Genomic DNA, 27,892 nt, shown 5'->3' on the forward strand with positions numbered 1-27,892 from the left:
TGAGACATGGTCTCACTAAATTGCTGAGGCTGACCTCGAACTTGCAATCCATACCCAATTAATACCGGAAAAAAAAAAATATATATATACACACACACACACACACACACACACACACACACACACACACATATACATATATACATGCCTCTCCTTAAATTTGAAAGATGTTTCAATTTTGAACTGTCGGGATTTTTCTTAGAATCTATCTGGATTAGGAGGACTTGGATCATTCATCCATAAATAATATGACAATTACTTAGAAAGCCTTTTTGTAATCTTATTTAAAAGCAAAACCTGTATTGTCATATAACTGCTTAGAGTAGCAGTCTATTTTACTTATACTTTCTTGTTGCCAGCAATAAACTACTTATATCATCCTTGGATCTAGTATTCATTTAGTCACTCGTTCTTTTTTTTTTTTTTTTTTAACTTAAATATCTCTGGTTACTAGGCCCTGTGTCAGGTGCTGGTCTGCAGTGATAAACTAAGACAGTCAGGTTCTTGTTCTCCTGGAAGCAACATTCTGGTGGGAGCCAGCAGACAGAAAATAGCAAACAAACATGATAACTGGATTGTGATAAGTGCTACAAAGGAAGGACACTGGGTAATGAGCTAGGGAAGAATGGGGGTGGGGTGCACTTTGGATTGCTGCTCTAGGAAGAATTAAGATTTGGGACGGTGTCTCCCAATTACTACACATAATTAGAATGGCAAAATAGGGTGGAGTGGGAGGTGATGGTGCCCAAAACCTATTAGCCAATTTGACCAGGAAACTCTCAAACTCCATGACTGATTCTTGAGAGACCTTTTTTTTTATGATACCCCGACTGGTTCTTTTCATATCTTAGTTCCATTTTAAATGTGGGATTAAATTTTAACACCCAGTGTTTAAATACAACACGCAGCGAACATACTCACTTTTCTGACTTGTTAAGGCAAGTACGCCTGGCTCTATAATTTAACAACACAAATTGTGCTCTTACTTTGCTGAGCTCTGTTCCCTTATTTGTGCATTCATTCATTCATTCAACAAATATTTGTTGAGTACCTTTTGAGTCCAGGGGATATTGCAGTGAGCAAACTAAGCAACAGTTTCTGCTCTCTCACAGGTACAGCTTCTGGTGTTCCCACTTGATTTTCTTTCTGACTTTATATTAATACACTGCTAGCTAATAACCACTGCTTGACCTAACACCAGTTTGGGGAAGACAACCTTTATGTGATGTAAATAGATCTCTTTTATGTTCTGCTGTTCTTAACACTTAAGCATTATTATTGTCGGAGATTTTTTTATTCTTTGGGATGTGGGCAATTTAACTTTTATTAAGGTAATTTTAGAATGTTAGGTACAGGGCTCTTTTGGCCATTAGAGTGCTTTTCTTTGTTTAGGAGCATATAACTACTAGTCCCTGACTGATTGTGCAGTCATGACACAGCTGGAGTGAAGATCCAGCTTTAAGCATTGTGAGATAAATCATTTCCACATTCTTGCTTAAGTGGCCATTTTAGTGTAGAGAAGCACATTTTCTGTGAAATCCAACGTGAGTGTCTCCTTGACCCAAGGTCTCAACAATTTTTAAGCAACATAGGTATGATGGTTTAGAAAGACCTTGATGGATTTTCTTTTAATCCTGTAAAATTAAAATTTTTCCCTTTGAAGAATTATTGACAAAAGCATTAATTTGAAACAGTATATAAAAATTCATTCATATATATATATATACATATTATATATATAATGAAAATGGAATATTTTCATTTTTTATTATTCACTGATGTACAGGAGTGAGTGTATGAGTTTATGAAGCATTAGCTTGACCATAGCTCCATTGCCCTAGACAGATTTCTAGTTCCTATCAACATTTTGTTCTCAAGACAGTGAAATCAGTAGAAGTTCTTTCTCCTTTTTAATGCTTCTTTATAACAAAACCTGTCTCCTTTCATGTGTACACGTGACTGACGGCTGTCTGCATGGAGCAGAGCCTGTGTGGTGAAGGCCAAGGTTCTTGCCTGCACTCTGTGGGGATGGTTAACTCCTTTTGGTAGCACACAGAGAAGCGCAAGGGGCAGCCCCCACCTCTTCATCTTCCTGTGGAGAGCCGTAGGTGTGTCCAGGAGAGAGCAGCTCTCCAGGTGAAGAAACCCATTTTTGAGAAATAAACATCAAAACAAAGCCATCACCGCTGTGTATTTCCCTACCTTTGGTCTAGGATCCAAAGTCCAGTCTGGGAAAGGCTTATGTTTCTTCCAGAGAAGGGGATGATAGCAGGGGTGAACCCAGAGGTTTTCAAAAGCCAGGTCTTTCTGGAAAATAGTAGAGGCTTAGGCCCAGAAACCTAAAGCCTTTTTCTTCAGGAGGGGGCCTGAGCCGGGAGCTCTGCAGAGGCCCAGGCAGAGCTGAGCCCTTTAAGATCTCACTGTACCCTGGAAGGTCAGAAGGGTTGAAGCAAAATTGACATGCATCTTCTGCTTATTGTTAACCCTGGGCAAGTAAGTACCCTGTCCCCAATTTTTAAAGGACAAACACTTTAAAAGAACTCCTGATTTTTTTTTCAGTGCTGAGGATTAAACCAAGGACCTTGTGTATGCGACACAAGTACTCTACCAACTGAGCTACACCCCCAGCCCCCCTGATTGATATTTTTTTAAGAAATATTTTTTAGTTGTAGATGGACACAGTACCTTTATTTATTTATCTTTATGTGGTGCTGAGGATCGAACCCAGAGCCTCACACATGCTACCACTGAGCCACAACCCCAGCCCAGAACTCTTGATATTTTAAAATGTATTTACATACTGATTTATTATATAGAATGGAATGTTAAACATTATATATAATTCGTTCCTTTTAAAAATTATAAATTGACATTATAAAAAGGAAGGACAGGCACTGTGGCACATGCCTGGAATCCCAGCGGCTTGGGAAGCTGAGGCAGGAGAATCAAGGGCTCAAAGTCAGCCTCAGCAGAGTCAGCCCTGTCTCTAGATAAAATATAAAAAGGGCTGGAGATGTGGCTCAGTGATTAAACGTCCCTGGGTTCAATTCCTGGTACCAAAAAAGAGAAAAAGGAAAAAGCTGGAAAAACCTAAAATACTCATGCTCCTATCACTCCATGTTTTCCTATGTGCAAGTCTATTTGAACATGGGTATAACTGTAATATACACACAATTTGTATTCTGATTTTTTTTTAAATTTTTATCATACTACAGATGGAACCCAGGGTCACTCTACCATTGAATTATACCCCAGTCCTTTTTTATTTATTTTGAGACAGGGTCTCACTTTGCTGAAGCTGCCCTCAAACCTGTGATCCTCCTACTTTAGCCTCCTGAGTCCTTGGAATTACAGGCATGCACCAACATACCTGGCTACTTTTTAACATAACATTGTCATCATTTTTCTTACTATGTTGTGACAGTGTTCATAATTCACTTGCAATGGCTGTGTACTATTTGATTAAGAAATTGTATCATAATTAACATTTTTCCTATTATTTGGCATTTAGATTGACTCAGATTTTGTAGCAAACTTCTTTTCTTGTGAATTGTTTTTTAGGATCAGCTTCCAGCAATAAGATTACTGTGTCAAAGGGGCTAGACATTTTTACAACTCTTGATACACGTTATAAATCGCATTACAAAAGGTTTGACCTTTTTCTTTGTACAATTTTAAAGGTGAATCACCAGCCATGAGCCAATGCTTACATTTTTGGACAGTTAATTATTATTCCCATATTAGGCAGAGAGAGAGGGTCTGTGCACATCTGATTTTCTTCTAATTGCTTTCATTATATAAGCTGACTTGTTAAGAAAAATGTCCTGGCCCTGAGATGTTCCAGACAACAGAGCCATCACTTTTGCAGAGTTTGGACCAATTCCAACTTTGTAATCAGTTCCCAGAGTTGTTCGTATTTCTTTTGGCAAAGATATCTATCGCTGTGGTCAAATGCAGCTGAGTGGTTGAAGTCACGGGGTGAGCTGATCAAGGTGCCTATTTTAGCATTAGGTTAGCAGTCTGTGGCCAGGTGTCTGGGTATTTTGAGAGAAGTAATTTTGAAAAGTAATTTGCAATTCATAACTGAACAGCATCAGAAGAGTCATATGCAGGTCTTCTGTGGAAATGCATTCTCTCTTATACACACACCCCTGCCTTCCAGACCAGCTGAAGGATAATCATTGGGTTTCTGAGAAAATACACTAACTGGAACTGGGCACCGTAGGGCATATTGTTGGGATCCCAGCCACTCTAGAGGCTGAGACAGGAGGATGGCAAGTTCAAGGCCAGCCTGGGCAACCTAGTGAGACCTTTAGCAACTTACTAAGACCCTGTCTCAAAAAAAAAAAAAGAAAGAAAGAAAGAAAGAAAATGCACTGATTACAGGGACATCAGGAGGCCGTGGTCCTTGCTGACTGTCACAGTGACTGTTTTATAGCAAGTTGCTTGTCCTAGGTTTCTCACTCAGACAAGCAAGCGTGTTAGAAACAAGAGTCCCAACACCCCTACTACAATTCTTCAGGTCATCTGTCCCGTGAATAACTTTTCTGCAGTGCTGGGATGGAGCCCAGGGCCTCACACGTTGGGCAAGTGCTGTACCTCTGAGCCTCACACCGAGCCCTGTGTCTTCTTCACGTTTGTAGTCAAAGGTATAATCTCCCTGTTCGTTGGTGCTTCTGTCAGGTAACAATGGAAAAGAACAGGATGTGAAATCACAATCGGATGTCTATGGTTTGACATTCTACCAGAAGATTTCATGGCACATATAATTAGAACTAATGGAAAAAAAATTTTTTTACCTACTTGTGGCTTGAATTTACTTAGGCTACTATGTTCCTTGTGAATGTTAAACATAAGGGGAAAAAATAGCATTCTTCACTCTTGTCCAGTAGATTAAGAGTAATTTGATCTTAAATTTACTGACCATTATTTTATTTACCGACTACAAAAATTTTAGCATGAATCATAGCTTTCTCAGCAACATCATTTTAAACATGAAGTCCAAAATTACACACACACACACACACACACACACATTCATTTTATTTTATTTGGTATTGGGGATTAAGACCAAAGGTGATTTACCACTAAGGTATATCCCCAATCCTTTAAAAAAAGTTGTTTTTTTTGTTTGTTTGTTTGTTTTTAAATTTTGAGACAGGATCTCACTAAGTTGCTAAGGCTGGCCTCAATTTTATGATCCTCCTGCCTCAGCCTCCTGAGTTGCTAGGATTAGAGGTATGCATCACCGTGTCTGGCTCAATGCTATTTTATTTAGCATAGCATTTTGAATAATGGTTACTTGGTAAGAAGGATTTAGGTCATTTTGGGGGAGGAGTAAAAGATGAAAGCAGGTGTAGAATTCACTTTCTGTTACCTGTGTTAAATTATTTTCATTTAGTCTGTTATAAAAATAATTATTCTCATTTTCTCCTGTGAAGGCATAGTCAGCAGAGACACTTAATAGTGAAGTTCTGTGGTCACATTAATATATAACTCTGTAGCTGTCCTCGGAGGGGTTTGTATTGACTGAAAACCCCACTTTGGCAAGCAACGTGAAGGTCGCTGTAGGTTACCTAACCTCTCTGTTTCCTTACTGGTAAAATGGGGTGTGGTGACAATTAGAACAGAGCTGATACAGTTAGAGCACCCAGCGGCCCTCATGCACGTGAGGATACAATATTCAGGGTGAACCCAGTTCCAGCTCTCAGGGAACAGCTGCAGGAGAGTTTTGGATCCCAGGCCCAAGGGTCCAGACCTGTAAGTGGTCATGAGTGACGTGGAGCCATCCTCCTCTATCCGTCACACCCAGCATTTTGTATGTAGTTAGTTTTGAGGGCCAAGTAGGCCTGTTTCAGGTATTAAGGACATTGATGCAAACAGAACAGAGCCCCTGCCCCTGCTGCTGGAGAAGACAGACAGACAGCAAAGAAATGTATGATGGCAATCAGACGGAGATACGGGCTATAGAGAGGCAGCAGAGCGTGGGGACAGTGACAGGGTAGGAGGGCTGTGTGTGACAGAGCTTTTAGTTCAGGGAGGGTTAGGTTGCCCCTCATCAGAGCACACTGGAGCAGAGTCCTGAAGGAAGTAAGGGAGCTCCCAGCTTGTTCTATGAATAATGGGCCAGAGATCAGCTCAGCAGAGTCAACAGCGTGAGCAAAGGCCCTGAGGCAATTCCTTGTTTTTTTGTGTTCCACTAAGTAGGATGGTGTCGTGACTGGAGTCAAGTGAACAAGGAAGAGAATGGGAGAGGGATTGCGGTCAGAAAGATGGGTGGAATGGTCAAGTCCTATAAATCCTTATGGATAAGGATGAAGACTTTCTTTGGCTTTTGTTTTATCTAATTAATCGATTGCAGTGCTGGGGTTGAAGGGAGAGCCTCAGGCTTGCTAGGCAAGCACTCTGCCACTGAGCCACATCCCCAGCCCCAGCCTTTACCTTGAGTCAGATGGGAAGCCATAGAGCAGAGAAGAGTGACATCATCCGACTGGGAAGGAATTTTCACAGAGTGATGCAGGCCCAGGCAAGAGGCGTGGAGGGTAGGTAGACGACAGGAGGGAGTCGCAGAGAGCTGTGTCTTCTCCCATGGTAACTGTAACCACCGGGAGCTACTTAGTTGCAGATCAATTAAAATTTAAAAAGTAAAAAATCGATTTCCTCAGTCACACCAGGCATCTTTCCAGTGCTTAGCAGCACATAGAGCTGGTGGCTACGGGTTAGACGGCGAGGTAGAGGCCGTTCTCTGCCATCACAGAAAATTCTACTGGACAGTGATGATGGTACGGTCTTGGCCTGTGTGGGAACTCTGTGACTTTTACCCTCCCGTGGAAAGCACTGGGTTTTAAGTAGAGGAGCAACGTGCTCTGCATCATGACCTCAGTAAATGGCTGCGTTGAGGAGAGACTCTAAGGGGGCCATGGTGAAAGCCCAGAGCCCATTAAAGGTCCAGAGAGGACTGTCTCGGATGAGGGTCAGAAGGGAGTAGGAGGGTAAGTTGTTGGATCTTGAATATATTTTGAAGGCAGAACCCCTGACCTTCCTGGTGGAATTGAAGAGGTAAGAGAAAGACCCGTGTGTTTGGGGGTGATGGTGGCAAAGAGAACTGAGGCCCACTCGCTTGAACCAGGAGGGGAGGCAGAGCGCTGTGGGTCGGAGCTAGAGGAAGCTCCCTAGGCAGTAGGGGACGGAGGAGCCAGAGGGTGGACTCCTGTTGGAAGTTTGATTCTGGTGGAGCAAGTTTCAAATAGTCATTGAAAAGTGAGTTGAAAAGCATAAATAGTTGCTGGTGTTCCTCTCCAGCCGAGTCTGCTTATCTGGCAGCGAGGGGTCAGGAGTCGGCTGGGTTCCTCCAGGACTGGCTTTTTTTCTAAATGGATTTGTAAGGAAATACAGGGTGGAAAGGGTTTAAGGAGTTGGCAAGAAGGACATTCCAAAACAGACCATGGAATCTAAACTGAGTAAGTAGGCAAATCAAAAAAAGCTGGGGGCCGATGCAGCAGGGAAAGCAGAGGGATCGAGACTGGAGGCCCCAATATTTCTAAGAATGGCTGGAGTTGTTTGTCGTGCAGGTTAGAACGAGCGATCGAAGAGCTAAATGCTTGAATCAGTCATTTTGTAGGCAGAGCTAGAGTTGGTGATGACACGGTCCTTCTTTGAAATCTTCTTTGAAGATGGGTCTTCATTGTGGGCCAACTTGTCAAGTCTCAGAACTCCAGGTGATATATTCTGCAGATCCCATCTAAGCATGTTTGGTGACCAAAAGCCCAAGGGTGCAGAACTGGGAGCCCCAAGAGCAGCCTATGGTTCCAGGCTTGACACAAACCAACTGTGTCACTTTGGACCTTGAGGAAATGACCTTGTGGTCTCCTGACTCTCTAATTTGTGACTCAATAGTCTTACCACGATATAGTCTATTCTCCAGACACTGGTCTTCAGCGTGGACCTAGAGGATTTGTCTGTGGGAAATTTGCAACTCTGCAGATTTTTATCTGTTGGTGTCCTTTAGAATATCAAACACCCAGAAAGCTACCCTCCTGATCATGTGCTGGAAACCTGACCACGTAGTCATTGGGTTGGGTGACACAGGGATTATATACCACAGTGCCACATGTCTCTGGTGTCTTTCAGGTCCTGGGGTGGTTGGATCTCCATCTAAAAATCATATTTCTTCCCATTTCTCTTCCCCTTCAAAGGGCACAAGAGAGAATGAAAAACAAACTGAGGTAAATTTTTAACAAGATGATCTAAGCTTTGTAGCCTTGGCTGAGGAAGGTGAGTGGTAGTTTTTAGCTGTAGCTATTTTAATAGCCACATTCTGAGTTTTCTCCTTCAAGTCTTCTAGGGTCTTTGGAATGATCTGTGCTGCCTTACCTGCTGTTTGAACTGGTGGAGCCTCTTGAGGACAGAAAACAAAAGAGGAATGTTGAAGTGCAAATAGATAGCTCCAAGTCCCAGTCCCCAGATCAAAATGAAGCCAAAACTGACCCTGGTGTCTCCACAGACCTCTCTAGATAGGCTCTAGAAAAATCTCACTAGTTGTATTTCTTTTCCTGGATTGGAGTCCTAAGGTAGGTAAGGAAAACAAGAACAAAATAAAAACAAACAAAGGATCTCATACTTGGAATTTACTCAGCACCCGTTGAATAGCTAATTGTTTCTCGGGCTCATCCCCTCCCCCTCCTTTTTTCTGCCTGAATAGATAATCCTTACAAAACATCTATTCATTCTACAAGTGAAAATTTCAGGAATACTCAATACTGACCTTGGCAAGAGTAATGGACCCAGATTGAGTGATGGATCTGAGTGGTTGTGGCTGATGTGCGTTTTTGTGTTTTGTATGCCTGCTTACAAGTATTTTTGCAATAGGAAAAGAAGATTTAGGGCATTTTAATTAATGAACACAATAAAGGTTAGAACTTGCAGATGAATTTATAAAATACAACACTTAAAAAATGTGTTTTTAGTTGTATTTGGACATTTGTTTTTATTTATTTATTTTTATATAGAGCTGAGTATCGAACCCAGTGCCTAGCATGTGCTAGACAAGCGCTCTGCCACCGAGCCCCAGCCCCAGATACAACACTTTTGATAGCTTGTTTTTGAGCATAAACTCAATTGTTTTTGTTGTTGTTGCTTCAAAAAAAGTTTTAGAGCTAGGATATAGCTTAGTGGCAAAGCATCTGCCTTGCATTCGCAAAGTCCTGGGTTCAACTCCTAATTCAAAAAAAAAAAAGCCCTGATAAGTAATGGTGTTTTTTTAATTTTTTATTTTTGTGTGTGTGCTGGGAATTGAACCCAGGGCCTTGTGCATGCAAAGCAAGCATTCTACCAACTGAGCTATATCCCCAGCTCAGTAGTGATTTTCTTTTGTATTTTGATGTGACCACTTTAATTGATAAACAATTAGCTAAGGAAGATAAGGAGAAAATACTAGTGAAAAGAACACTAACAGGGTTTTAATTGATAAATTAAATATGAGCTCTTATTTGATTTTTGTTTTGAACTGACTGCATGGTTTTGGGTAAGTTGTTGAGTTCTTTTTAATTTCAACTTATAAAACTAGCATGAGAAAAATGTTAGTGAAAAAAATCGTAAAATGTTTTAAAGTGCATGTGAAAGACATGATCTGAAACCACACAGTTGGGTTTTTTTTTTTTTTTAACTGAAAATACCTGATCTTGTCAGTAAACCTAAATTATTTAGCATGTTAGTTTATTTTTTAAGCTTCCATTTAATTTTAGGTGCTTATAAGCTCTTCAATTTGTTAATGGAAAGGAACGCCATTTACACCGGATGGCTACACAGCAACTTTATTCTGGTAAAATAATCTCTTAAATCCTTATATACACAGTCACTAACCGTTGGCTTTATAAGGTCAGTACCACCAGACCAGTCCTGTAGCTCTTAGGAGCTCAGCGTGTCCAAGATAGCGCTTACTCGAACAAACACACAAAATAGCAAGTAGTTTAAACAGTACCTTTTGATTTGAATTTAACCTAGTCTGGACAGAGAACTCTAAAAAAAAAAAAAAATCACCAACAGAATTGCATTACATATAGACATTGTGAGGTTGTATCAATGCAGTTTAGCTATGCTTTTTAAAAAGCAAAGTTTAGAGAATGGAACCCCTTAAAGTCATATATTCTTCAACTATTACAAGCTACAACTTGCAGGCAAACATTTATTTCTGACTGCTGACTACTTTAGAAAGAGAAGGCTTTATAAACTGATGATCAGTCCCAGTCCCAAGGCCCCAAAAAAGCATAGTGCCCCATAAAGGAGTAAATCCTGCTGGGGTTAGCTAGAGCCTGGAGGCTTTAGGAACGTGGAATGCCAGGCTCCAGGGTTCTGAGTTCCAATATTGACTCTGCCTGTGAGTCACCCTGAACCAGTCACCCAGGCTCTTGTGTTGCTCTCTTTAGAGAAGAGCTAAGACTATTGACTTTTCAGTGGTTGCAAAACATTATAAAAGGCTAGGAAAGTACTATGTAAACATGTGAATATCATGAAATATAGGAGGTATGATTTCAAAATAGAGGTGTTTTTTTTTTCTTTTGAGGTACTGCAGATGAAACCCAGGGGTGCTTTACAACTGAGTTACATCTCCACCCCTTTTTATTTTATTTATTTTTTGCGGGGAGCGGGGGGATAACAGGGATTGAACTCAGGGGCACTCAAATACTAAGCCACATCCCCAGCCTATTTTGTAGTTTATTTAGAGACAGGGTCTCACTGAGTTGCTTAGCACCTTGCTGTTGCTGAGGCTGGCTTTGAATTCCTGATCCCCCTGCCTCAGCCTCCCCAGCCACTGGGATTACATGTGTGCACTACTGTGCCCGGCCCTTTTTATTTTTTTAAGACAAGAGTCTTGCTTAATTGCTGAGGCTGGCCTCAAATTTGTGATCCTCCTACCTCAGTCTCCCAAGTCAGTGGGATAACAGGTGTGCCCCACCATGTCAGGCTAGAGGTTTATTTTTAGAATTTTAATTTGAACAGTGTAAGTTTGGTCTGTGTTGCTTACTGAAAGGAAACACCTGAGCAATTGCTTTACTAGAGTGGTTAGTTGATTATATTAGAGATCAGGCTTTCTAGAATTGTGTATTAAAACTTAATAACATTATTTTCCAAGAGGGAGACTGGCGAGACCCTGTCTCAAAATTAAAAATAAAAAGGGCTGGGGATTGTAGTTCAGTGGTAAAGCAACCCTCGGATCATCCCCCTGTACTGGGGGAAAAGTCTTTAACAAAATTTAAAAAGATATTGATTAAAATGATTGGTTTGCTTTTCAATACTAGTTTGAATTCTGACTTGCTGGATACTACTTAGATGTTTCCTTAGTACAGCAAACCTCTCTAAAATAAAACTCGTTGAGTTTTGGTTTTCGCGATGCTGGGTATTGCACATGCTCAGTAAGTGTTCTACCACTGAGCTGCACCCCAGCCCTGTTTTCCCTTCTCCTAATGATGTGGAGAAGCTTCTCGTCCATAAGAAAAAAAAGAATATAATCTTCATATCTTTACTCTCTTTCTGGATCCTTTACACCCTCGACTAATCTAGTCAGTCCTGAAATCCTTTTAGTTTAGTTTTAGATACTAGTGTCTGGCATCTCTCTTCTGATGCCCCAGGAACCTTGTACTGTATTCCTATCATCCAAAATTAACAGCTTATCTTTTTTGGTATATCTACTTCGACTTATTTAACAAAATAAAACATTGGAGATACTCAAGTTCCCTTTAAATACTAGTTCTAGTTCCAGTCCCTCTGTCCTCACCTTCCAGACCCATGTTAGTTTGATGTGATTTTTAAAATATTTCGTATATATCTACATGCACCCATAATCTGTTGTATCATTTAATAAGTTTAAGTACTCATAAATGGTTTCCTATATACCAATTGCTCTATGATTTGCTTCTTTTCTTTCTTTCTTTTTTTTTTTTACAGTTTTTAAGGTCTATCCTTTGTATTATGTGTGTGTGTATGTGCACACGTGCATACATGCATACATACATTGTTATTAATTTGTATTTCAGGTTTAAATAGGACCACATTTTATTAATCAGTCCATTAGTGGATATATGATTGTTTAAATTTTTTCACTAGTATAAATGATGTTTGTATTATTTTTACATATGTTGGACATAGGCAATAGTTTCTTAATCTAGACACCTTGATACAGAATTGCCACATCTTAAATATGCACAATTTAACTTTTAAGAGATACTATCTAATTGAATTTCCACTGTTAGAAAACCATTTCCCCAAACACTCTCCAACACTTTTCAGACTTTGCAGTCTTTGCCATTCTGGGGTAACAAATGGTTTTCTCTTGGGCTTTTTAGCTTGGTTCCAATCTGCCTGTTCACAGTTCTTGGGCTAATTCTCTTCCCTAAGTGCAGCCCTATCAGGTTCTCTCTGTTCAGAGCTGTCCACTGTCTCCACAGTGCAAACTGTGCCATGTCATCTGCAAGTGTCCGGTCTTGCCTCATCTATCTGGGTGCAGCCGGGCCAGAATGAACAGCTCACAGTTTTCTCAAACTCAGCTTTTACATTTCGGCCTCTGCAACTTGATCATGCTCTTCTGAGTTCTTTTATTGATTCAATAAATATTTATTAAGCTCTTTACTTCCTGCCAGGTGCTGGGAATAGAAGGGTGAATAAGAAAGACAATATCTAGGCACTTCATGGAGCTTACAATTTTTAGCAGAGGGTGGAGATGAGTAGAAAAGAAACTGGGAAAAAAAATTGAACAAGAAAATTTTCTATAGTTTTAAGTACCATGCAGAAAGGAAAATAGCATGTTAATGTGAGTTTGTGTGGGGGATGGTGGTGGCGGAGGATGTGGGCAAGTCCAGGTGGGAACATGAGAGGGGCAGGTGCTCAGGGAAGGCTGTGCAAAGGTTATATTCCTCCCGAGATCAGCAACATGAAACTCATTCACACCAGAAGTGTTTCTGATCCAGAGCAAGTGCAGATGCCCTCCTGTGGAATGGCCTCAGTGTTCTAAAGAACAGAGCTGCCTTGTGGCTGGGTGGTCCGGGCTGGGAGAGAGGTGGATGCTTTAGGCGATAGGCACAGCCATGCTTCGCTGGGCCTTGCTGATGCTCACTTCCAGGGCCAGCACAGGTGATGGTGCTTTTGACTTTAATGTTGCCCCCCATCCTCTCTTCCTAATCCTCTTTTCCTAACCATCTCTGATTCTGTGGACTGAGAGCCATCCTTCTGGGCTCCCATCACACAGCAGAATCCACAGTATTCAACCGAGTGCTTTGGGGTCTTGGTGTCTTCCCAAAAGCCAGTTTGTTTTCATATTGTTTTGTCACTACCTCACGAGGGACAGTACCCCATGGTCCAGAAGGAGGAAAGTAGAAGGAAAAAATGGTACAATCCAGTCAAAGCCTGTCCTTTCTGATTGAATCACTGGGATCTCAGGGAGATAAACTTTCCTGTAGTGTATCTGAGCTAATTTTCACAATGACAAATAAGATAAACTGAACTTTCCTTAATAATTGATAAGATTAATTGGACTTTTAAAAGGGATTTTTTTTTTTACCCTTCTTCCCAGGTTGTGTTTCTTTTTTACTTTCTTTCTCGGGATTACAGTTTATGGACTGTCACCTAAAGTATCTTCTTTTCTGTACATATCCTGAGCTTTTTTTTTATGAAGAAGTCATGGAGTGTTTTGTGCAATGGGGACCTTTTCCCCAGCCTCAGCAGCTTGTGAAGATAACATTGTATGCTTGAGGCCTTGATATGTGTATTTTATATCTCTTTATTTTCAGGATAATCTTTGAGAATGACCTTAGACCTGATTTACAAATGAAAACAAAGCCAAAAAAACAACTGAGGTTCATAGAAGTTGTTACTTGGTCTGGGTTGCAGAATTAACAGTGAGGCTGGCTTTTATATTTGGAGCTTCTGCCCAATTCTCCAGGAGGCTACCACGCTTGAAGTAATAATAGAGCAAACACTAGGCACTTACCAATACCTCTAGATACATCCTGTGTGATTGTAACCACTGAGATGTGTGTGGATCACGTCTTCTTTCGGAAACTCCGGTGTTCTTTGTATGTTCAGCAGAGACAGCAAGAGCACCCTGTGCGGTGGGGGAGAGCCCTCACTGTGTCTGCAGCAGCACCTCTGGGTCAGGGTCTTCCCGGAGCTCACCAGCTTCATGACAAGATGCTTAGTATCTCTATAGTTTGGTTTCTGTATTTTTATTTTTAAATTTATTTTTTTATTTTTGGGGGTACTGGCTATTAAACTCAGGGGTACTCGACCACTGAGCCACATCCCCAGCCCTCTTTTGCATTTTATTTAGAGACAGGGTCTCACTGAGTTGCTCAACGCCTCACTTTTGCTGAGGCTGGCTTTGAACTCGCGATCCTCCTGCTTCAACCTCACCAGCTGCTGGGATTACAGGTGTGCACCACTGTGCCCGGTTGATTTCTGTATTTTTAAGGGAAAGATGATAACAGTACCGACCTCATCCTTGAGTTGATGTAGGATTTTTTTTTTTTTTTGATGGTGCTGGGGATTGAACTTCGGGCTTAAGTGCTCTACCAACTGAACTCCAACTGAGCACCATCCCCAGCCCCTTTTGTAAGGATTAAATGGGACATACACTTACAAGGTTCAGTATGGAGGCTTGCACTTGGTAACCCTCACTTAATGTTCTCTCAGGTGTCAGCTCAAATGTTACCTTCTGGGAGGCCTCGCCTGACTCCTAGAGCTTGTGTGGACACCCCAGCCCCACCCCAGGCACTCAACACATATGCCCTCTGCCTGCATCTACCTACTTCCCTTAAAGAAGTTTTCCCGTTCTTGGGATCTTAGGTTCATTAACTGACTGTCTGCTCCGCAAAGATGTGAAATCTCCGTGGATCTTCTTGTTCCTGCTTCTCAAGCTCCAGGTGGATGCCTGGCATACAGTCGGTTCTCAGTACACGGCCATGTCATAGCGGTCTGTTTCTGACAACCTTGAACTAGAGCTTTCATCTTGAACAAAATGATCAGGACTCTGCTTTCCCCTCAGTATGCCCCATAGGTTCGTGTTCCTGAAACTCTGTTCCCAAGGCTTCAGCTAGGATCCCAAATGCCTCACGGATCTCTACTTCTAGCTCTCTTTCAGACTGTATTTCCAATTAACTACCAATACATTCTGACAGGCATCCCGAGCACAACCTGTTCAGAACCAGGTTCACTGCCCCTTCTACGCCTGGTCCTCTTTCTGTGCCCCCCATGCTGGTTGGTGATGTGTGCTTTCATCCACCCTCCTGTAAACCTGGGAGATCTCCTGTACTCTTCTTCCCCTCCCCTCAGCCTGCAGCCAGTCAGCCCCCAAGGGTCACTTTGCCATTGTCATCTTCATCATTGTTGCTGTGTCACCATTGATTGAAGGAGAACCTTGTGCAAGTGAGCATAATATCATTTCATTGGCAAAATGACCCAGAAGGCAGATTTTTCTCCCATATAAAATAAGCAGAGTCAGGTTTTCAAGAAGTTCAAGACCAGCCCGGCAAGGTAGCACACTCCTGTAATCCCAGCTACTCAAGAGGCTGAGGCAGGAGGGTCACCAGTTAGGGGCCAGCTTCAGGAACTTTAGTGAGATCCTGTCTCAAAATAAAAGATAAAAAGGGGGGCTGGGGTTGTGGCTCAGTGGTAGAGTGCTTGCCTAGCATGCATGAGGCACTGGGTTCGATCCTCAGCACCACATAAATATAAAATAAAGATATTGTGTCCACCTAAAACTAAAAAATAAATATTTAAAAAAGATGAAAAGGGCTGGGGATGTGGTTCAATGGTAAAATGCCTTGAATTCAACCCCCAGCATCACATATATGAAAAAATGTTCAAGGCTTGCCTAAGACCCACGAAAGTCAAGGAGAGCCAGCATTTGGCCCACCTGACTCCAAAGCACATGCCCTAAACCTCAAGAATTCCCCCAGTGAACTCCATCCTCTAATGGAAGATCAAGGCTTTAATTTGGGTTAGATCTGGCCTGATTGATACAACAGTCTTTCTTTCGTCTGACCTGCCAAACCCTGTGCCTTCCATGATGCGCCTTCTCTGCCCTGAACATTACCTTCCTAAAATATAAATCTAGTCCTATGACTCCTCTGCATAAAGACTGCTCTTGGTTCCCTTTTGCATCTTTTGAAGTCTGAACTCCTCAGTAGCACACAGTCCCTGTTTGTTCTCAGAGCCTCTTCCTCCCTCCATCCCTCCCACCCGCAGCTGCACCTGAACCTCATGTCCCCGCTAGACACAGGCAGGCTCAGCACACGTTGCCCTGGGCCCACAACACCCCTTATCCTCTTTGCTTAGTAAAATCTTTCTTATCCTTTAACTTTCAGCGCATAAGCCACATCCTCTGTGAAGACTTTCAAAGAAGGCCACAGCCAGCCACTCCCACCTGTGTTCCTCAGAGCATTCTGCACCTATAATGTGGGTGAACACACTTCTGAATCAGACATGGAGATGTGACAGTTCAGACAGCTAAGCTGAGAATGTGCTCCTGGAGATGACGGGCCAGTTATTGGAGCAGAGCCCACAACAGATGCTCAAGGAGGGGATACTCTTCGCCCTCGGCTACCATGCTGAGGGCTGGGCAGCCTCTTCCAAGGTTGGGAGCTGCTGGGGCTCTTTGTATCCGCCCTGCGGTGGACATGCTGCCCATCAGTTGTTTGCTGAATGTATGAAGGTTACCGGCCTAATGAAAATCTAAGACTTGAATCCAAAAATCCTTTGGAGAAATGCACTTGCAGGACATGGGAAAATACCTCATTGATGCTAAAAAGAAAAAATTGGAAAACTGGCGAAGTTTGCACCTTTTTTTTTCCTCCTCCAATTGTTTTAGTGATACCAGAAATGTATCTAGCCTGTGCACATTTCTCCAAATACCCATCTAACCAACCAACCAGCTGTCTGTAATGGACCCCCCACCATCGGCATGAGCACCAGGCCTGGATTTAAGTCTTGGCTTCCTCACTGGAACACTTCTGTCCTAGCCTATACTTCCTCTTCCTCATCTCTAAAATGGGGATAATAGTGGCTACTTGCAGGGGTTGCTGTGAAGATTCTAGGAGTGAATTGAAGGAAATTAGCAAGCACAGGTCTGACGAAGGAGTCTTTGTTATAGGCACAAAGATAACGTGTGGCTCATCACTATAAACAGGAACTAGAAGGCAAGGTCATGCATGTTCTAAAATAAAATTAGGATTTCATTGGGAATTATAAAAGTGAAGTCAGTTAAGAATATTACTGATATTTGATCACTTTAACATAAGAAGATGCAGTCTCCCTAAACTTTAAAGTTCTCTGACTTTCACCCTTGCAGTTTACAACCGGGCTGGGGGAGGTGTGATCCTCCATTTGTTTTCCCTCACCTTTGTGGTTTTGATCGGCTTGATCTCATCCCAAACCTCGCTGTGTGCCAGAATCACTAGAGTGAGTGTTTTACGGACCTCTGGGCTCCACCCCAAACCTCCTGGAATCAGTATCAGGGACAGGAAGGGAATTGTAAATCTACACTTAGAGAAGCCTCCCGTGGTGGTTTTGATAATCTGCAAGGTTTGGGAAGGGCTAGCATACGCAAACTGCTTAGTGCTCAACATGGAGAAATTTCTGAGCTTTTTATGTCTTTTTAATTAAAAAAAAAGTTTATCTTCACATAGAAAGTCTTAGCTTTCTCAATGCCCATTTCACCTTTACTGTGGTCTCTAGGGGGAAAAAAATGGGCACCACTGAAACAATAGAAGGAAAAAAGGTGCAAACTTGGCCAGTTCCCCACCTTGTTAGCATCTGAGAGGTCTTTACCCACGTCCTGCTGCGGCAATTTAAATGCTAATGTAGCTAAGGAGCATAATCTTTGAGCAATCAGAAGTGTTTTTACGACAATCTTATTTCTCTCTTGTGCCTTCTGTATTTGTCCTTTTGCTTTTGGGTTAGAGAGGCAAGTGTTTAAATTCTTTGGGCTTTCAAACCTTAAAAAGAAAAATAAAATACGTGTCCTATCCTGATAGCTTCTCCGAAGTTCTTGTAAAAGAGGAGGGACACATTCCCCCTCTGAACCTGAGCTCTGCAATTTGAATGTGCTGAGTCACCCACTCTCTGCAGGGTCAAGTGCCTAGGAAAAGTACAGCAGAAAATCACACTGGGAGCAGCTACCTGGTGTGACGTTATTTGAAGATGAATAAGAAGATCGGAAAGGGGACAGCGCAAAGATGCACAGTAATTTATATAGACTTTTAAGCTTGTTTTTCGGAATTTCTAATGGTTGGATAAGTCCTCTCGGTGTTTGGTGATTTATTGGTGAACTTCTTTAACTATTTCTTCCTGTTCTAGAACTTGAGAATAAATATAAATGATAAAGTTGTCTTGTAATGTCTAGAAAAAGGAGAAAAAATTGTCTCTGTCATTATTCCAAAGTTTCTGTAATTAAGATTCTTGAACTAGATTTCTTTTAAAGAATTCCTAATAAAAAAAAATACAAGAATTGAAAGCTTATGTCTGAGTCAGTTTTAATTTTTAGGAAGTCTGTTTTCCTATTTTGTTCATGCAGACGAATAGACAGGAGATATTACTGCTGCATTAACAGGGGAAGTGGAAGGAAGCTACAGTTTCCTTAGAATCAGAAAGTTTGTAGGACTCTCGCTGGGGATGTGGCTGATAGACAAAAGTCAAAATAATTTGTATATTAGACTGTTTTTTGTTTCATATTGTAAAAGCCCCAAGTGATCTTTTGGGGCTCCTCCAACTGGAAACATAGAAAGCTTACTAGTATTGATGCCCCCAAGGTCTTTCCACAAGGTGGGGATTTACTAGAGGACCAGCAGACGTGATCTTCCTCCAGAGTGCTTTGAGTCAGGAGTGGGGACCAGCAACCCTGCACAGGCTCCCGTGGACTATCAGAAAGAGCCTGGCACTCACATATGCCAGCGGTTGGCTCTGTGATTTAATTTGCATTCTCTCACCCCATCCTTACAGTTCCCCATAAAAGAAGAATTTTTTTTATTTTCAAGACCTTAAAGAGGCTAAACTTTTCTGTAGCACTCCTAGTTGGTGGCAGGGTGGGAATTTAAACCCAGGCAGGGGGACTCTAACATCCTGGTGACTAAGCACCACGGAGACTGCCTCTTAGCTCATAAAAGTGACTACTCACCAGCAAATAATGCCAAGTATGGGAAGAACGTCATCGGTTGGTTGGATTCCTGCTTTCCCTCAGTGCACGATTAAGAGGGAGCAGGGGTGGGATGGGGGGGCGGATGAAGGAAAGGTTGGGAAGAAGGGTAGGAAGGCTGCCGACTTCACCCAGGGCTCAGGAGGACTCAGGAAAGACTCTTAACTGATTACACTTCCCTGCTCTTGGCTGTTCTGTAACCGACACCTACAGCTGAAAAGTGAAATGTCTGAATAATCTGTTGTCTTTTTTTTTTAATCTAATTTCAATCAGTAGACATAATACAATGACTTGGCAATTAAAAAAAAACAAAATCCCTAAACTAACAGCCTTTCATTACTGTACTTCCTGACTACACCTGGAACTGAACTGACATCGCTAAGGGTAGAATAAGGACTTTTTCTAGGGGAGGACAAGGACATGGAACTCCCCAGCACGCAGCAGAGTGGTACAGCATTAGAGATCAGGATGAGAGGAAAGATATATGTTTATTTTTTTTTTAATTTTATTTTTGTTTTGGGGGATGGGATTGAATCCAGGGGAGCCTTACCACAGAATTACATCCCTAGTTTATTTAATTTTTAAATTTAAAAAAATTTTTTTGAGATAGGATCTTGCTATATTGCTGGCCTCAAACTTGTGATCCTCCTGCCTCAGCCTCTCAAGTGACTGGGATTATAATTTTGTGTCACTATTCCTGGCCCAACAGGGTTTTAATTCTCAGTGGTTTATAAGCTTTGTGATCTGGGACAAATATATGAGTCCTATTAAATTAGGATGGTTCCTTTTCCTCTGTCATAGCATGGGGCCAGAGGAGACTACTCAGCAAAGTGAATTCTTTATTCTTATTTCCTCAGATGCCCAGGTAGAATTAGCTCAGTGACTAAGCATCCTCAGAGACCATGTGAAGGAGAAGGGATGCTCTGGGGTCACATGCCCATGTCTGAGCCCTGGCTCTGGGCAGAGCACTTCTCAAGAAGATGAGATTTGAACAGAGATGTGAAGTTGCTAACTGCGTTAGCCATGTGGCAGGGCAGGTTTCCAAGCCGAGAAAATGGCTGAGGAAATCTCCTCAAGGAAGAGCAAGGAAGTCAGTGGGGCTGAGCAGAATGAGTGAAGGGGAAGGTACTGGAAGGCGAGGACAGGGAAGTCAGGCAGTCAGACTGCTGAGCACCATTTTAAGGACTTTGCATTTTAATCATGAGCGGAACAGGGAACCATGGCAAAGGAGAGCATGATGAGACTGAGAGTTCAACAGGATCACTCCAGGGCCAAGGGCGTGGCTCAGTGGTACAGTGCTTGCCTAGCATGTGCCAGGCCCTGGAATCAGCTCCAGTGCTCCCCACCCCCACCGCACCTGACCCCCCCACACACTGTCCATTAAAGAAAGGAAAAGAAATAATAAAGATCACTCTGATTGATGTGTTGAGAACAGACTGGTATGATGAGGAAGGATGGCCAGCAAAGAGCCATCGCTGTAACTGAGATAAAAGATGATGAAGGCTCAGACCAGGGTTCTTATCCCTGGGTTGGACATAGAATCAAGAGGAAGAGAGAAGTCAAGTGTGGAATCCAGAGTTTAGGCATGAGGAACTGGAACATGGAACTTGCTGACCCCTGGGGTGGGGGGGAGCTATGCAGCTAGGACGGGTTTGGACACAGCACCAGGAGTTCATTTTGATCCATGTTGAGTGGAGAGGTTCACCCATTGGCTAAGTGGAGTTCAACAAGTGGAGAGAGAGGGGTCTGGAAGTTTCCAGCATATTAATATTTTAAACTTGAGACAAAGAGGTCATAAAGGAGTGTTGACAGAGAAGAGAGATCAGAGGGACTGCATTTTGAAGGGATGAGGGGGTAGGAAAGAGTGGAATGAGATGGACCTCCTTACCCTAGGTATATGTATGATTGCACTAATGTTGTAACTCTACTTCGTGCACAACCAGAGAAATGAAAAATGATGCTCCATTTGTGTACAATGAATGCTGTCATGTATAACTAATTAGAGCAAAAGAAAAAAATGAATTATCAATAAAAGATTTTAGGCATCACGGTAGAAAGAGTTCTAGAAGTGGAGCAGGGATCGGCAGAGGGGAGTAGAGAGGGCAGCCCACCAGCCCTTTCAGAGGTGGGGCTCACCAAGCTAATGACAGGGAAAGAATTCTAGGTGAGGAAAAGGGTGAGTGCCCAGACCTGTGGTGGGAGGAGGAGGGAGAGGAGAGTAAGTGACATGGCCTGGGGCCCTTAGGAAGGCAGTGCAGGGGAGTGGTTGGAGGTGAGGCTGGAGAATGAGTTTCCCTGACCTGTAAGGGTCTCACACTCAATTGAGGACTTAGAGAATTTACTTCCTGATGATAAGATTGAGGATGGTGGTTAAGATTTACAGAAGTTTTAAACCTACTGTGTGAAGCGCATTACCTATGTTATCTCCATCTTCACGCCCACCCTTTAGGAAGAGGAGTAGTATCCTCAGAAGGTAGAGAAACTAGGGCTCAGAGAGGGTAAAGACTTCACTCACAGTTCCTCAGTGAGAAGCTCCCATTGACCCAGGCAGCCTATTCTGGAGTCTGTCCTTTTAATTACTGGCCATCCTGTCTCCAGAGGGCTGGCGCTTCTCCACTGGGCTTCTGAGAGCCAGAAGCTGACCGCACAAGTGGTTTCCCTAGAGAGCACCCAGCTCCACCGACTCTCAGAGGGGGAGTTTTACCAGCAAAGGGTTGAGGTCCTTTGGGGGTAGTGGTGAAGGAGTTGAGGTAGGGCAGAGACTCAGGGGATATGCTCCTGTGAGATGTTGATTTGGCAGCAGGGTAGTGAATAGAGTGGAGGAGGATGCCTCGGAGCTCGGGAGGGAGATACTTTTGGGGTAGATTAGCTCAGCACTTGAGACCTGCTGAGGGCCTAGGGCAGGCCAGCCTTGGTGGATGAGCTGGAGTGTGGAGTTGAGAGTTAAGCATGTGAACTTGGGATAAGAAAATTGGATATCAAATTAGAAATTCCATAAAAGTGTGTAGTTTTTCACGAACAAAAAAAGCTTGAAGCCAAATTGATTAGTTGTCCTAAAGAGACCGGCTAGATTAAATAAGCAAAATGGGCTGAAAAAAGAATATCAGGTGCACCACAATTTAAAGATAATGCAGACAGGGCTGGGGATGTGGCTCAAGCGGTAGCGCGCTCGCCTGGCATGCGTGCGGCCCGGGTTCGATCCTCAGCACCACATACAAACAAAGATGTTGTGTCCACCGAAAACTAAAAAATAAATATTAAAATTAAAAAAAAATAAAGATAATGCAAACAAACAGTGGTAGAAGTTTCCAGGGAAAAACAGTTTCCAGGTGGAAGGGAGCATTGGCAATATTCAAGGTCATGCAAAACAAGGCCTGAAAAACCATTTGTGATCAGCAATTATGAGGTTTTTGACTTTGGTACCACATTTGTGTGTGTGTGGAGGGGAGGAGATCACCTGGGGTCTTGTGCATGATAAGCAAGCCCTATATCACTAACCTGTATACCCAGCTCTTTTCATTTTATTTTGAGACAGGGTCTTGCTAAGTTGCCCAGGCTGTCCTGGAACTTTGGATCCTTCTGCCTCAGCCTCCCAAGTAGCCAGGATTATTGGTGTGTGCCACTGTGGCTGGCAGGAGCCATCCTCCCCCACCCCCAGCCCCAGGGCTGGGTACCAAACCCAGGGCTTCACACATAACTCGGCAAGTGCTCTATTATACCCCCAGCCCCTGGTACCATTCATTTTAGTGAGTTAATTACAGTCAAGACTGGTGGCTGGAAAAAATTTAGAGAGGTTAGAAGAAAGAAACAGAGGGAGGAAGTGTAGACATCAGCTAGGGCCTGCTCTCTTAAGAAGTTAGAACACAGATAATAGGCAGTAGTTTGGTAACTCTGGGGAGAAGTGGTGTAAAGGTGGTTGTTACTCTTGTAAAGATGAGATCGATGTGAACATATTTGTAGACAAAAGGTAAAAAGCTGGTGAGGGAGAGAGTGCAGAGGAGAGACGCTCACTTCTCTGCAATGCACAGAATGTCCTGCAAAGCAGTTAGCCTTGGCGGTGGCCACAGGGAAGCCAGAGGGACACCTGCTCCTTTCCTTCAGAACTGTGGCCCTTCACTCCTGGCCAGCTAGGCGTTTCACTGCAGAGTTCTGTAGGGATTTTACATTCAGGCAGTGAGCCATTATCTTCTGATTTGCATTTTCCAAAACAGCCTATTTCTTCATAGCTCCGTCCAGCGTTGCAGATATTTAGTGCCACAGGATTGGGATGGAGATGGACCAACACACTTGCTCAACATTCTTTTCAATTTGACTGGCTGACTTTTAAGTGGCTCCTAAATTTTCTGGGTAGGAGTAAAAAAGAGCTTTGAACGAGCACATCTTTTTACTCACTTTAGTTCTTTAGGATTATGCTGGAAGTCAAACCAGTCTGCCTTGGATGCTAAAGACAGAGGTCAGATAGTGGGAGGAGAGGAGTTGCTTCCTTCTTCCAGGGCTGCATGCATAATAGAGACTGGCCCTGGCTTGTCACAGCTGCTAGGCCCAAGTGTGGATGGAAGAATGTGCAGTGTAAGACTGAAGAGGCTCATGTGAAAATCCACAGTGAACAGGAATTTCTTTTCTCCATAGGTTCTTCATTGTTAGTTCAGAGTGCTTGAACTTGTTTCATTTTTACTCTTATGAAATGCTCTCAACAATAACCACAGAAACAAAAAGAGAAGAAAGGAAGTATTTAGTAATATTAAGAGAGGGCCATGGTTGGGGTGAAACATTGCATTATTCACTGCTGCAGAAAAAGATGAGCCAAGGGAATTTCTTATATTTCTTATGTACTTCGAGATTTGCATGACTCATTTGAAGGTCATGTTGCACATGTCACTGTAAGGGGGCTGACTTGCTCCTCTAAATCCCCCAATCTTTATATGTTTCTTTTCGTGGTTTTAATGCTAATCCTTTGAAGGATTGAAAAATATGTTATCAGGTAGCCAAAGAATGAAGTTCCAGGTAGATGCATTCGAAGTTCCTCGGCAGCCAGTGAGCCATCTTTCAGGATATACTTCTATGTAAACATACCAGCAGCAATGGTTATAGTTCTTACTAGAAGAAATGATTTATATCTACTTTTGAATTTATATTCTATATCCCTATTGTTATTATAATGGGTCCTCCATATCTGCAGGTTCCACACCATAGATTCAGCCCACCAAGAATGGAAAATGTAGTTAGGCCAACAAATTGAACATGTACGTTTCATGTCATTATTCCCCGAACTATTGAATGTGACAGCTATTTACATAGCATTTATATTGTATTAGATATTATTAGTAATCTAGAGATGATCTCAAATATATAGGAGAATGTGCATGAGTTATATGCAAATACTATACCATTTAATATAAGGGACTTGAGCGTCCACTTATTTTGTTAGTCTTAGGTGTCCCAGAACCAATCCTCTACAGACACCAAAAGACAGTTGAATTGTATTATTTAGTAGCTGGGATACTAAGTACCCCCACCCCACCATGTGCTCAGAGAATGGAGAACACAAATGTAAATAGGCACAGCCCCTCTAAGAGCTGTCCTTATAGAGGAGTCTGTGGATCCTTGTCCTTGGGTGGAGTTCAGAGGCCCAGAGAATATGGTTGGGGAAGGTTACATTTTCACTGACCTCTAATTGCAGTGCACATTTCCTTCAGTTATGAATTGAGATGACAAACCACAACAGTATTAATTATACTTGTTACCAGGAGAAATCACACCTATTTTCATATCTTATTTCAGCTGGTGCCTTTCTCTTGGAATGTTGTTTATACACAATTACTACTTCGGTAATAATTTGACCTAACACTAGATCTTGTTATTTAATATGTCAACAAAAAGGCATATATGTTACCATGTCAAATATAGGCTTTAATAATTTGATAACTGTATTTCACAGTCTTCTGCATGCATTTGTATGTTTTACTGAGACTGCATACTTACTTTCTGAGACTTCAGGAGACTCCCAGTCACACAGAAATAGTGAAGAGGGCTTTGAGGTCTACAGTCTCACGAGGGAGACCAGAAGCCTAAAGAGATAAACTATGTACAGTGCAGAGGGGCAGCTAGAGACATGCCCGGGAGCTTGGGAGCACAAGGCCAGGCTTGAGTCCGTTCAGGGTCTGCTTGTGGAGAGGATTCCTGGGCTGCATCTGAGATGAAGGGGAGGAGAAAGAAACAGGATGACATTCCTGAGAGAGAACAGAGGAGTCCTGGGACAGGAACCGGCCAGGCCTGTGTGGCAAGGAAGACAACTGGGAGTCAGCGCTCCCTGTGCTGAGTCTCCAGGGGTCTGAGGATGAAGGCAGGTTTATGTTTATGGGGACAAGGTGGAGAGGGGTATGGTTTGAAAAGGGAAATTCAACTGTATAATAGAGTTGTTGAAAACTGCTTTGTTGATGTATAAATGACAAAAATATATTGCACACACCTGGAAGGTTTTTTTTTATATTTATTTTTTCGGTTTAGGTGGACACAATATCTTTATTTTACATTTATGTGGTTCTGAGGATTGATACAGAGCCTCATGCATCCTAGGTGAGCACTCTACCACTGAGCCACAACCCCAGCCCCACCTGGAAGTTTTGACAGTGGTGTTATCTGTGAAAACATCACAGTTCTGATAGCACATCCATCACCCCCTCTCCAAAGTTACCTAGGGCCTGTCTTGCCTCTCCTGCCCCTGTAACTGCTCACTCACATCAGCCATAGAGATTGGTTTGCTTTTCTCAAATTTTATATGAATGCAGTCATACACCATGTACTTTTTTTGGTCTGGCCTCTTTTACTTGGCAGAAGGCATTTGAGATTCATGCACGTTGGTGCAGATCAGCAGTTTGTTTCTTTTCTTCTGTTTTCTGAATAGTGTTTATTATAGAATCGCGTACTTTGAAAAGGGAAATAATTAACCTTTGCTTTAATAATACAAAAATCTAAAAAGGAGTCAGACTTTTTTTTTTTTAATGCTTATCAAGTGGCTGAGAAATGCTGCTCTCCAGTGTGGTCAGCTTGCATTCCAGCCCAAGATGTTCTTACCGTCAATGCTAAATTTGAGTACATTTGGAAATATTTTAGTCCTGAAAGAAGGCAGGACATCAAAACAACCACTGCAGTCAAACGGGCATTTACAACCACAGACTCTCTGATGAGAAGATTGGTAAAGACTCTGCCTAATGAAGTGTTCCAAAAGCATTTTCTGTGTCATCTGTTTTCCTTACAGCCTCCCTACTTAGTAGATAAGGCGCAAGGATTATTTTTCCATGTTGCATAAGTAGGAAATGAGGTGTAGGGAGTTTGAGAGAATCATTACCTAAGATCACAGGGAGTCTGGGCAGCAGAGAGCTGCAAGGTCCTCTCCTGATCCCTCATCCCAGCCTCGCTCACTCAGGGGTTTGGAGAAAATGCATTAATTTCACTTTCACTGTTCTTGTTTGGGTTGTGGTAATACCTTTAGTTTGGAGGAGTTAAGGGTTTTCTCCTCTTTCTTTTTCAAACTTTCCCTTTTTTTCTTGGTAAGTGTCAACACGGGTGCTGGATCTTCAGCTGAGCCCCACAGTCCAAGGGCCTGCTTTATGAAAGGCTTTTTTTTTTCTAGGCCCCGAGGAGATGCTGAGCTGGGCAGACCCTGGAGGTCCCTGTAGAGTGCATAGGACAAGAGGACCAAATGGAAAACAAAGTAATTTTTAAGGGGCCTTGGGAATTTTGAGAACCAGGGGAGAGAATTATTTGTCCTCTCTCCCCTCCCCGCAAACGTTCCTGTGTGTATATGCACGTGATTTGGCAGTGATTTGGGGGTGTTTAGGAGCTCTTCCTGATCTTGTCTGTTGGATTGACCCCAGGCTGAATATTTTGGGCACAGAATGAAATAGTAATGCCGTGAAGGAAACACAAAGCTGCAGTCACTGAACAGAGAGAGAGATTAGGGATTAGATCCAAGTGGGTCAGAGAATCTGGTGGGTGGGTTTTCCCTAGACAGGCCTTCAAGTCAGCAGTGAGGTGTTTATCTCTGGAGGGCAGTACTGTAGGCAGAGGGGACAGAAGGTGAAAGGCAGGGAGAGTGGGAAGTAGGAAAATGCAAGTCAATCCCTGAAGTCCATTTTGGCTGGAGGAGAGATTATATAAAGAGGGATCTTCAGAGGCAACTATAGAAAAGGAAGTAGGTAGGGGTCATATTATGAGTGGCATTGAAAGCAAGCTGAGTATTTTAAAAACAGTTCCCCCAGTAAAATATTCTGCAATTCCTTTTATTAATTTATTTTTCAGATGGAGGTTTTCAGGTGTGTATGTATGCTATCTTTTTTATTTTTTTTAATTTTTTGGTACTGGAGACAGAACCTAGGGGTGCTTAGCCACTGAACCACATCCCTAGACCTTTTTTATATTTAATAGAGACAGAGTCTTGCTGCGTCTAGCTTAGGGACTCGCTAAGTTGCTGAGGGTGGCTTTGACCTCACAATCCTCCTGCCTCAGACTCCTTAGCTGCTGGGATTACAGGGGTGCTCCACTGTGCCCAGCATGTATGCTATCTTATTTATTTATGTTTTTTACTATTTTCCTGTTGGTATCCTTTTGGGGCTCCTTAGCTTGTTTCTTAGATACTGGAGCTTGCCTTTTCTCATTTTGAAAATTTTTCTTGCCGTTTCTCATTCAAAATATGATAGCATGTGTCGAACG

The 27,892-nt window shown here is 42.5% G+C and overlaps 1 protein-coding gene across 3 annotated transcripts in view; it reads left to right on the forward strand.

Annotated features, from left to right (window-relative positions):
- Znf281 (zinc finger protein 281) overlaps nucleotides 1–27,482 on the forward strand; it is a 141,177-nt gene extending 113,695 nt beyond the window's left edge. Inside the window, exons 7-8 of one of the 3 annotated variants that reach the window (XR_009228779.1) lie at nucleotides 16,356–18,231; nucleotides 26,814–27,467. The gene's annotated coding sequence lies outside the window, so the exon portion shown is untranslated. Of the gene's footprint in view, nucleotides 1–16,355; nucleotides 18,508–26,813 lie in introns of those variants that run through there. The other 2 variants (XR_009228780.1, XR_009228777.1) reach the window with 2 other exon arrangements.
- The last annotated feature ends 410 nt before the right edge of the window (nucleotides 27,483–27,892 follow it).

Source organism: Marmota monax, unplaced genomic scaffold (assembly GCF_021218885.2).
Source record: "Marmota monax isolate L192 unplaced genomic scaffold, Marmota_monax_Labrador192_F-V1.1 WCK01_AAM20220418_F8-fsc00099, whole genome shotgun sequence".
Classification (NCBI taxonomy): Eukaryota; Metazoa; Chordata; class Mammalia; order Rodentia; family Sciuridae; genus Marmota; species Marmota monax.